Source organism: Cupressus sempervirens, chromosome 8, assembly GCF_028749045.1.
Source record: "Cupressus sempervirens isolate cs-2001-9-10 chromosome 8, ASM2874904v1, whole genome shotgun sequence".
NCBI classification, from domain to species: domain Eukaryota; kingdom Viridiplantae; phylum Streptophyta; class Pinopsida; order Cupressales; family Cupressaceae; genus Cupressus; species Cupressus sempervirens.
The window spans coordinates 438819989-438832711 of record NC_143125.1 but is presented as its reverse complement, the minus strand read 5'-3'; the positions used below and the strand labels follow the sequence as shown (position 1 = coordinate 438832711).

At 32.8% G+C, this 12723-nt stretch overlaps 1 pseudogene; it reads left to right on the top strand.

Moving 5' to 3' along the window:
* Nucleotides 1–11425, top strand: part of LOC149543101 (phosphoribosylformylglycinamidine cyclo-ligase, chloroplastic pseudogene) — a 65182-nt pseudogene extending 53757 nt beyond the window's left edge.
* The last annotated feature ends 1298 nt before the right edge of the window (nucleotides 11426–12723 follow it).

The following is a 12723-nucleotide window of genomic DNA, read 5'->3' as shown; positions in this document are numbered from 1 at the left end:
CAACACTTGGTGAAGGTTTTTCAAGTGATGTTGAAAATAGAGTGGGTTTAACCATGGAGGGAACTCCATAGTTAAGCATGCTCAACCTAGAGTAACACTAGTATGGGTGACCTCTCGAGAAGTCTTGATGCTTCACATCTGTTAGCATCACCTAGATCCAATGAGTCCTAAGTGCTCAATTTATTCTCATGAGATATGGATTCATGTTGAATCACTACTCCTGAAACATGGGTCAATGAGTTTGACTCAAAATTAACATAGTTAAATCCTGATAGCAATATCACAATTTGACTTACTGTGGAAATTATCTCCTACTTGTCAATTGATGAGCTTAAGGGGCTTTCTAATGAATGGTTCATAAGGCACAACACTTGGTGAAGTTTTTTCAAATTATGTCACAAGTAGAATGGGTTTAACCATGGAGGGAACTTCATAGTTAAGTATGCTCAAGCTGGAGTAGTACTAGGATGGGTGACCTTCGAGGAAGTCCTAGTGCTTCACCTCTATGACATCACCTAGATCTAATGAGTGATATGTGTTCCATTTATTCTCATGAGAGATGGATTCATGTTAAATCACTACTCATGAAACATGGGTCAATGAGTTTGACTCAAAATCAACACAATTAAATCTTGATAGCAATATTAGAATTTGGCTTGCTATGGAAATTATCTCCTACTTGTCAAAGTTTTTCAAGTTTTTCAAGAGGGAAGACTTTTTTCTTTCTTTAGTGAGAAATTGAATGATGCCAAGAGAAAATATTTAGTTTATGATCAATAATTCTATGCTATTTTTAAAGCTTTGAAGAAATGGAGACATTATCTGATGCCCAAAGATTTTGTATTGTACACTAACCATAAAGCTTTACAATATTTGGAAAGTTAGAATAAGTTGAATCAAAGACATATGAAGTGGGTTTAGTTCTTGCATAATCTATCCTTTTCATTGAAACACAAGAGTGGATAATTAAAAAAAGTTGCTGATCCATTGAGCAAAAAAAGGAATTTGTTGACAAAGATGAGAGTTGAAAGTACTTGGCTTTGATGGCTTGAAGTGTTTGTATGAGATGGATTTGGATTTTGGAGAACCTTGGAAAGTTTGTAAGGAATAGATAGTGAGTGATACATGGATTGATTATTTCATTCAAGAAGATATGTTATTCAAAGGAATTTAGTTATGCATACCTAGAGGATCTATGAGAGAGAACATAATAAAAGAAAAACATAGTGGTGGACTTGCTGGACATTTTGGGATTGATAAGAGTATTAAACTAGTTTTTGAAAGATACTTTTGGCCATAGATATACATGGATGTACAAAAAATGGTTAGAAGTTGTAGAATTTTTCAAGTAGCAAAAGGAACTAGTCAAAATGTGGGATTGTATTCACCTTTACTTATACTTAATAGACATTAGGAAGATGTGAGCATGGACTTTGTTCTTGGATTGCCTAGAACTCAGAGAGGTAATGATTTGATTTTTGTAGTGGTTGATAGATTTTAAAAGATGGAACATTTTATACCTTGCAAGAAGACCTTTGATGCATTGGATTTAGTTGAGTTATTTTTCAAGGAAGTAGTAAGATTGCATGGTTTGCCTAAGATTATTGTTTGAGATAGAGACACTAAATTTACTGGTTGTATTTGGAGAACACTTTGGAAGAAGATGACTATAGAGTTGACCTTTAATTCTACATTTCATCCTCAGACATATGGATAAACTGAACCGGTGAACATAAGTTTGGGTAATTTACTAAGATGTTTGGTCAGAGATAAGCCTGCTAATTGAGATTTAGTTTTTGCACAAGAAGAGTTTTCATACAATAATTCTATGAATAGAAGTACGAAGAGGAAACCATTTGAAATTGTTACTAGATTTCATCCTAAAGGAAACATAAAGTTGAAAGAATTTCCTACTAAGACAAGAAGGACTACTGAAGTTGAGGACTTTATAGTTTTCATGAAGACTTTTCATGAGGAAGTTAAAAGAAATTTGGAAGACAATAATCAGAAGTATAAACAAAGAGTTAATAAAAGGAAGAAACACAAATATTTTGAAGTTGGTGATGATATTATGATTTATTTGAAGAAGAATATGTTTCTAGTTGGTACCTACACTAAGTTAAAAATGAAGAAGTTTGGACCTTGTAAATTTTTGAAGAAGTTTGACAATGAAAATGCTTATGAAGTAGACTTACTAGAGGGCATGGATATATCACCTATATTAAACATTATATATATCTTTAAGTACCATGAATTAGAAGAGGAGAATGAAAATAGCTTGGATTATCCTAGAAAGTAGAAAGCAGACATTGAAAATATTTTGAATAACAGAGTAAGCAAGAGTACCAGAGGAAAGGATTACATGAAATACCTAGTTTAGTGGAAAGATAAACCAGTTGAAGATAGTTCATGGATTACACATGCTGAGTTGGGTCTTTATGTTTTATGTTAGAGTACAAGCAATGCTTGATGTGGACATCTGTTCTTTATCAACCCTAAGTGTTTGATGTGGGTCTTTGAGAATTCATGCATCAAAAAAAATATATCATGTTTTGTGTACTAGTCTATTGATCATGAAGTAGCTATTTCTACTATTTGTATCGTGTTATGTGCAATTAACTTGTTGATGAGGACCTATCCTTGATCTTCCTCTTAAGAGCACAAACCTTGATCATTTGTATGTCTCAACTTGTGAACCATTCTTTGTGGTCTTTGTTTTGGCATGTTTCCTTCTAGCAAGGTGTGTCATTTTTCTTGGCATGGTTTCTTATGTTAATGTGACATGTTGTGAAGTTAGGAGATGACTCCTAGGACATGTGTGGATCTACCTTTGAGTTCACATCATCTTATGTTTCATTTGGCATTGATTTTGGTTTACTCTTCCTAGGTTGGACCCATAATGTAATTAAATTCTTGATTAATCAACTCGTGGCTTAGTTGGCTATATAATAAGCTTAGTTAGAGATAGTTAGGGGAAAAAGAGGTAGAAGATAGAAGGGCATAAGATGATATGAGATGTTGAGAAGTAGGATAAATGTGAATGTAGATTCTTAACATTGTAATTTTATTGTATATGAATGAAACTTGGAAGACCTTACAACCATGCATGTTGAAGGACTTCTTTTAATTATTACATCAGTGTGATTGCCAAATTGTCAAGCTTTATGTTCAAATGTGTTGCTTCTTAACTACATAGATGTAAAAGTCTGGAATCATGCCTTGTGAACATTGTTTATATTTTTCTTCCATGTGTAACTCTAAGAAGGGTTGTTAGTAGGCTTATTCCTTAAGTTTTCTCTTGCTCTTTGCATCACTTGCGGTGGAATAAGAAAGAGTGGAAATGACCCCAGAGAGGAGAGATAAGGGAAAAGGACCAGCATCAATGATGACTACACAATCTATTCAATACATGTATATGATGGGAACCAATTTGACATAGCTAGAATAGGTAGTAGAAACCTGTAAGAGGAGGTATATGAAGACTCCTGAGGAAGGACTATTGATTTTGACACAAGCTATGCAATGAATAGTGACCCCTTTGAAGGGTTTACATAAAATGGATTCCATAATGAAGAACAAACATAAGGACTTAGTTATGAACACATCCATTCTTGTGCCTGATGGAGATCCAAAAGTTGTAACCATACGAGATTACCTAATGCAAGAAATTGTATTAGGGAATCTCACTAAGGACACTACCAAATTTTTAATGACTGCAGATCTCCAAGAAGTATTCCACGGCTAGATCAAGGTGATTAGAAGATCTAGGCTTTGAGGAAATATAATGAGATTCTATGGAAGTTTGTGAAAGAGGTAGTGATTCCCATTGAGCTAGCTCACTTTGAGATTGCTCTAGTGAGTTCCCTTAAGAAATGAGCTTTGACCTCTATACCAAATGACTCATTTTTTGATGCTTGTAATAGATTGTATCTTAGTTCTAAATAAAAGGGACTAAAAATTATAGAGGATAATATGTACTTGTTACATAGCATACAAAATAATGCAAATAAGTTAGCAACTATGATCAACTATGATTGTGGGTTAGTGGATGAAGTGTCCAGCTAGACTAATGATCTAGATGTATTAAAGAAAATAAAGGGACAAAGATACATAACATTGCATTATTTGTTTATACAAGAGAAGAATTATATAATATCAATGATTGGATTGAGAAGATATAGGTTGGGAACAAGGTCATGTTATCTTTGTATGAAGATATCTAGGATATGCAGGGAAGAACACACACTTGGTTGTTAGAAGTGGATAGATACTATACTATAGCTAGCATGGAGATTTTTGATGATGAATCTAGAAAACACTTATGATTGATGGAAATAGTTGTATAGTATTCAAGCATCTTTTGAAGTAGTGTCCTTCGAGGATGAATTTTGATGCATATTCAAGGTCGAGGAGACAATAAAGGAGTTGGATTCCAAAATGGATGACTTTTTTGCAATGCAACAATAGGTTATGATTTTCATGAGGAATTGAGGGAAAAATATCAAGATTTATATTTTCTAGATCCACAATAAATCACTTTTTCCATACAAAATTTCAAGGCATCTCATCTAGACATCATTTTGGTTGAAAATCAATAAGATCCAAATGTTGGTAATTGGAATTTTGGGCTTAGAATTTTTTTGCTAATTTTGATCATGAGAACCCTAGAGGTGCATAGGTGTGTAACTCCAAAAATTTGTATTTTGAAGATTTGGTTGAGGAATAATTTTTTTCCCAAAGGTGTGCAGGTGTGTAACTTTGCAGGTGTGATGATTTTTGATGACATGTAGTTGTGCCAATAGTTAATTGCCAGTTTAAGTTTTTGGGCATTTTGATGCACCAAAAATATGTTTTTGCGAGTTTGATAGTAGTTTAATTGATAAAAAAATATGGAGAAGGCTTAGGTCTTATTTTTAGAATTTCTAGAAGCTTGCGTTCCATCTAAAGTTCTTTTCCTTCTTATCTTCTTCTTGTAGTTCAGTTTTAAGTCATTATAAAGGCTCATGCACCTTTTAATTAATAGAAATAATAGTGCATCCTACTTAACACCATGTTAGGAGTATGTTTGTACATAGTTTCCTTAAAATTAGTGTTTTTAGCATGCATTTTGCAAGGAAAATCCCTATCTCCAAAAATTACATGAAGGAGAGGGTTTCTTATAAGTTCAATATTGTAATATGTATTAAAGGCCGATATTTTGAAATTCATTATGCTATTGGTGCTCTCATTTTGTGTGTATGATTTCTTGTTGGAATTTGTGTTTCCTTTATGAATTTTATGTTCATGAATAGAAATAGAGCCAATGGACTTATTGGGTTTTAATGCTCATGTGATTATTTAGTTTCTGGTGTTTGTCATATTTGGTAGCATGATTCCTATGTTGTAATGAATCAGAGAAAGGATCACTTTCTAGTTTTGCATAGTGATATGTCTCATGTGCATGCACTTTTTTTGGTTGCACAATTTTATGAATCATGAAATGTCATCCAATTTTCATTAGTTCCTTCGAAGATTGTATCAGTGGAGTTTATGATGTGCTTGTCGTAATTTCATTCATTTTCTACTCAATCCTCTTGAAAATTTAATTCATAGATGCATTATTACAATGACTTATGTCCTTTTAGGAATTTAATTTGTAGAAATTTACTTTAATTACTTGTTACCCTATCTCAGTAATTTTCCTTTCAAATAATTGGTTAGAATAGGAATGCATATAGATGTATGGTTAGAAAATTTGCATTCATCATAAAATGTGAAAATACAAAATACATTTGTTTGTGGTCACATTTTTTCCAAGTACTACAAACTTCACAAATACCAATAAAGGCCTCCTTGTGAACATAAACATTTATCCTCAATTAAGCTACCCAGCCAGTTGTTCAAAATAGCCATTCAGAACCTTGGAGTTAATTAATTGATCAATTTTTTAAGAGAGAAATATGTAAGAATTTTTTCCACTGTCATCATGCAAAATGATTGCTCAATAACTACGTAGATGACACTCTAGCTAAGTCTATAGAAAGAAAGACACATCTAGAAGATTATGTCCAAGCTTAGACTAAATAGAATAATTTGGTCTAAGACTCAATCCAATGAATTGTGCATTTGAAGTCACATCCATAAAATGATTGGGCTACATTGTATCATCTAAAGGAATTTAAGTAGATCCTTAAAAAGTAAAAGTAATAATGGACATACAACCACCTTGAAACTTTAGTCAATGAGAGGGCTACAAGGAAGGATAAAATTTATGAAAAACTTCATATCATAGCTGGAAGACAAGGCACAACCATTCACCAAAACATTGCATGGAGTCACCTGTAAATGGAATGAGGACTATAAAAAGACCTTAAATTAGGAGAAATAATATAGTTCAAATCCACCAATTTTGACATTACCTATCATTCAGGAGAACCAACTAATCTTGTACATATATATAACTTCTACATCACTGGTGGCACTTCTAGCATATGAAGATGAAAATAAGAAAGAGAGATAAATTAATTATATTAGTAGAACTCTGGTCTCATATTAGATGAAGTATACTATCACCAAATTATTTTTTCTTGGTTTTAGTCTTTACTTAGATCAAAAATTAAGAAACGACATGTTATCTCATTCTATCAGGCTAACCATAAAGATTGATTCATTATAGTATTTGTTGAATAAAGTAATGCTAACAAGAATGTTGGCTAAATAGGTTATGATCCTTAGCAAGTTTTACATTGAATACATTGACCAAAAATTTATTAAAGGGAAAGTAATTACTAATCATCTAAAAAAGAACCATTGCACAATGATTGAACCATGAGTATTGAGTCCCAAATGAGTCTATCATGCTTCTTACATAATAGACATGGAAGATGTTCTCTGAGTTATCTTTTATGAAACAAGGATCTAGTGTTGGAGCACTGTTTATCATGCCTGAATAGTATTCTCTACCCAAAGTGTAAAAGATACTAATAACATTGAAAAATATGAAGCCTTAATCAATCATATGATAATATAAATTGAATATAAACTAAATTAATAGTATATCTATGGGGATTCACAACTAGTGATAAATCAAGTGAATGACATCTACTAGACAAAAGATGAAAAATTGTTACTTTACAAGAGAATAGTCGATGATCTAAATAAATACATTCCCTATGTTAATTTTCAATAGATTCCAAGAGTTGAACACAAAGAAATTGATGCTATGTAGACTCCTGCATAAATGTTAAAAATATTGAAGAATGATTTATGTTATGAGTTCTTTGTGGAAACATAATTCTATCCTACCTATGATTCCCCTGAATCCTAGATGGTCTATTCTATTATGGGACATGACTCATCTCACTATTATCATATCTATTCCTATCTCCATGAACAAATAATCTTTGAAAATCTTATTAAAAATGAGAAATAGAACCTTATCTAAAATGCTTTACTATATGTAGTCATAGAGAATGACTTATATAGACAAGGGATGGATGGAACCCTACTTAGGTGTCTAGAACACAATGAGTCTAAACACATAGTAGTTAATGTACTTGATAACATTTATGGATCCCAATTAAATTACTTGACAATAGCTCATAAATTACTTAGAGTGGGTTACTATTGGCCCACAATAGTAAAATAATCTATCAAATTGGCTAAATCTTACAAGCAATGCTAACTTCATGATAATCTGATCCGGGCTCCATCTATAGAGCTTAGACATTTTATCATGCTTTGGCCATTTAAATAATGGGCCTTTGATCTTATAGGATAGACTTTTGTGTTTCATTAAATGGACACAAGTTCACCATCACATCAACTAATTACTTGAAAAAGTGGGTAAAGGAAGTACCTCTCACTAAAGCCATAGAAAAGTAGCAATGTTTATCTTGAACTATATCATTTTTAGGTATGGTATTCCCTCTTCAATTATCATGGATAATAGAGGATAGTTTAAATATAATAATCTCAAGAAACTCTATGCTAAGTTCAAGATAGCACAACATTGGTCTTCTACTTACTATCCTTAGGGAGATGGACAAGAAAAGGTATCAAACAAGACCCTATTGAAGATCCTACATCACACAGTTAACAAATCTAGAAGGGACTAACACCTTAAACTGAATCTAACTCTATGGGCTTATCAAAAAATTATTAGAACACCTACTAGGGTAATTCCCTTTGCTTTTGTGTATGGAGAAGAAGTTGTACTACCTATTAAGGTCAATATTATCACTCTGTAGGTTTCTTTAAGATGTCTTATTACTAATGATGATCATAGAATATCTAGGTTACAAGAGCTTGAACTACTAGACTAAACATTTCAAATGGATTTTTATCACCTAAGATCATATCAAAAAAGAATGTTTATAAGATACAAAAGAAGGTATAACCTAGAGAATTTCAAGTAGGTGATCTCATTCCAATAGAAAATCCATAGAATTAAAAGGATAGATGAAAAAAGGGTAGGTTTAGAAAAAATTGGCTTGGTGGTACAAACCATTACACCAAAACCTTGGGGTGATAGTAAAGGCCACACACCAGGATCATAACATCCCACCACACTCTACAATCAAGACTCAAGGATAGATGTGTGCCCATACAGTGGACCCTCGCTTGGCCATATGAGCCCTGAACAAACTCTACAATGCTAGTGTTACCACCTACTCTGAGAATTGAATCTAGGTGGAGTCTTTGATACCACATAGCATAAACCATTGCACTAAAACTCTGAGGTGCTAGCGAAGGCCACCCACCAGTATCATAACACTTGGTCATTTTATCGTTACTATAGTCTTTAGGTTTGGCTCATATTAGTTATCAACAATTGAAGGATAACAACTTTGGGAACTTATTAGTATCCTTCATCCAAAGAAATTCTACAATTGGAATTTTGAGAAACTTTTTGTATATTAAGAAAAGGTTTTAAAAGAATGATAAAAATTTGGAAAAAGGTACTAAAGAAATCATCATCCTAGTGAGAACCTAGCAATAGGCACCTTGGTAATATCAAAAATGTCAAAAGATCAAGAATACAAAATTTTTTTTTAAAAAAATAAAACAAAAAAAAAAAAATGAAAAAAGGAAGAAAAGTACCTTTATGAAAACCAAACAAACATAAAAACTAGTAGAAAAATTAGAATCTCTACCAAGAAGGTGAAAACCTAGTAAACAAGTGCCTCTCATTTCAAAGCTCCATCTATCAATGCGTCTCTTGGCTATTTACTACTTTCCTTTGCTTATGATTTTTCCCACTTTCAAGTGCTTTGCTTTCATGCATTTATAGCCTTCATCTACTAATTTAGCTTGTACATAGATTTGAATCACTTTCATGATAATGCTAGAATCATCATGGATTGAAACTGATCAATGTTATAGTCATGGGGCAATCAACTTGTACCATCTAAGTCAAGTCATCCTTTATGTTAGTTACTAGTCATCCCATTTGAGTCAATTACCTATCTCCCAACCACTAAAGGGTTTTGAACACTGACACATTGGACATCAAACACAACAAGGAATCAAACTTATGAACATAAAACAAAAATTGGACAATGCTTGAGTTATACTAGAATTTTTTTTGTATTGTTTTTCACTTGCTATTCCCCTTCAAGAAATTTAAAAATGTCTATCTTGACTAGAGGAGTGATGATATGGGGCATGATCTTTTCTTTGTTTCTTCTTGTTGATTTTGTTCCAATGATCCAAGGGTCCAAATAAATTGGGTGTCCACTATGAGATCCTCCATCATGTGTTGGATGAACATGTGTACCTTGTTTATTTTAGTGATTTCTCATTTCTATTTTAATCCAAATAAATAACCTAGGATGTGAATGTATAAGTGACAGTGGGTAGATAAAACTATATCCCATCTTAGGTCATGAATGATAAAGGATCATTATGGACACAAAAATCAAAACTACATATCATGAGAATAATCTCTAGCATGTTTGATGTTCTTGTATGAAAGATTTTTTTTGGTGATCCTGGTCTTTATAACTTAATGTTTATGTTCACTTTCTAAATCAAAAGGAAAATATATTTTGGTCATCCTAGCCACTTATTTCTTGATTCTTATGTCTACTTCCAATATTAATCAAATTAAACAAAACCAAAAAAGGAGACAAATTTCATACTCATATCCTCATGGTTGTCTACCTAGTGAGTGTTGTATTTACATTAGTTATCCATAAAATGCTCATGATGAAAAATAAGCTAAAATTTTAGTGACTAAAGTCCCAGATTTGCATTTTATGTATATAGTATGGTAAGTTACTTGTTAAAGTACATGTGACCGGATGGGGCCCTTATTTCAAATTTTTTTGGAATCCATGAATTGTCTTTTATAAAGTTTCTATTCTATAACCTATTATATATTATATATGTTTATCAAGATAAAAATTTCATTATTTTATGTATTTATTAAGACTTCATTTGGTTAGATGGTGTAAGCATATACTATGGATAGACCATTGATGTTTCACCTTAGAGAGTTAGAGTATGTCTTGGGTCAATGATAATGGTTTGTTGTGAAGAAGGAACCAATAAGATATCATTATCCACATATGATAAGGTGATTTTTTTGTGTCAAGCATTGTATTAATGGAGTTGGCACCAAATTGAAGCTAGCATTTGAAACTGGCATACATGATACAAATGAGGTTGATCTGGTATCTATGAGTGCAAATGATATTGTAACATCTGGAACAAGGCCATTTTATTCTTCTTTTAATCCCTTTTACAACTAGTCATCTTTATGTTGACCTGGCTAAAAAGGTTAGTAAAAGAATTATGGATGGTTTCCAACAATTAGCTTATGCTCTTTTAGATGGTTAGATTGTAGAGATGCTATGATTTTATGTAGAAGATGAATATGATCTTATTTGTTTAAGGTTTTTGGTGCTTTAAGAAGGATGTTATAATAGATTGTAAGAAAATAGAAGTTGGTGATGTTCTTATTGGGATTCTATCAAGTGTAATCCATTCTAAATGGATTTGAACTTGTCCAAAAGGTTTTATGAAAAAGGTTATATCTTTGAATGATCCAATCCTTGTAAGTGGAAATCTACAAGTTACATTGGGAAAAGCATTGATGGATCCAACTATAATAAATGCAAAGGAGGTTCTATAATTGGTGGATAGAGGAGGAGTAGAAGGTATCACCCATATAATTGGAGGTGGCATGATTAAGAGCATTCCTTGTATCTTTCCAAAAGGACTTGGAGTGATTTTGACAACAAACACTTGGGAAGTGCCTACAAATTTCTAATGGATTTGAAAGATGAGAGGTATTGAGGATTTTAAAATGTTGCAAGTTTGAAGTATGGGTATTGTTAGGGTCCTTGTGGTAATCCAAGAAACTACACTGACTATTCTTTTAGAGGGAGAGACAAAAGCTTATATGATAGGTCCAATTGTGGAAGGTGATGGTGTGATCTAAAATTGATTTCTATGACCTTTCTTTATCCTCTACCAATGTTTTGCAATTATTTGCAATATGATACATGAATTTTCATTGTTATGAATATTCTAACAAGTAATTTAGACTTGAGCATCTAATGTTGTATAGGAAACATTGTGGTAATTAAAGGTAGAGTAACTGAGAGGGGGGGTGAATCAGTTACTCACAAAAATTAATCCATAGATCCCTTAGATGTCTTAAATATCTAGTTACTACTAATACTCAGTAAAAAAATGCTGTAACTCAGTAAATTAAACTATTACTTATCTTCAAGCATTCATGCATGCAATTGAAAATAGAATGAACACAAGAGACACTAGTTTTAATGTGGAAACCCAATATGGGAAAAACCACCAAGTAACTAGTCACCGATTTTTCACTCTTCTGAAGTGAGCCCTATTAGGAGCCAACCCTATTAAAGTTTACAATACACACTGTTAGGTGTAGCCCTATTAGAGGATTTAATCACCTCGTTAGGAGTGGCCTTGCTAGAGGTCTTTAGAAGAATTCAACTGAACCGTTACCTTGTTAGAGGATTTATAAAATGGCTGTTAAACCAACTCTGTTAAGAGATTTGAAATCATTGCTACAATGGTTAGAAAGAAACAATGAATTGACCTAAACAAGATGCAACTAAATTTTTTGGCTACAAGTCTCTATTCAACATCATTAGATCCTCCTTGATCAAATATGGCTCTTTTGCTCCTTAATGATCTTTGATCATCCTTCAAATTCACTTCCACAATAATTAGTCTTAAGATCACATTAATTCCACACACTTCCACACACTTAGAATTCGCAACTTGACCTCTTACTTATACCATTCAGATTGTCAAGTTGGCCCATGTACATGTTACATTTACCAATAAACCATACATGAGTCGGCTACAGATATTACTCTAAACAAATAAATGTTATTTCATAAAATAATGAAATCCTTTACTGGCCAACCTTGCTCGGTAAATACTGCTTCCAAAAATTTCTTGAGTTAACCTTCTTGACTCAGTTAATATTGCAATATCTATAAAATCCTTTGGCTACCGAGTTTACTTGGTAAGAACTGGATTCCTTCATGAGAGCTCGGTAAGAACTACTTCTGCCACATTCCCTTTGATAACTGAGCGAGCTTGGTAAGAACTGTTTCTACCACATTTCCTTTGATGACAGAGTGAGCTCTGTAGGTTCTATCCTTTTGCCTTGCTGACCATCTGAGCTCGGTAAATACTATCCTTTGCCTTGCTGACCTTCTAAGCTCAATAGACACTATCCTTTGCCTT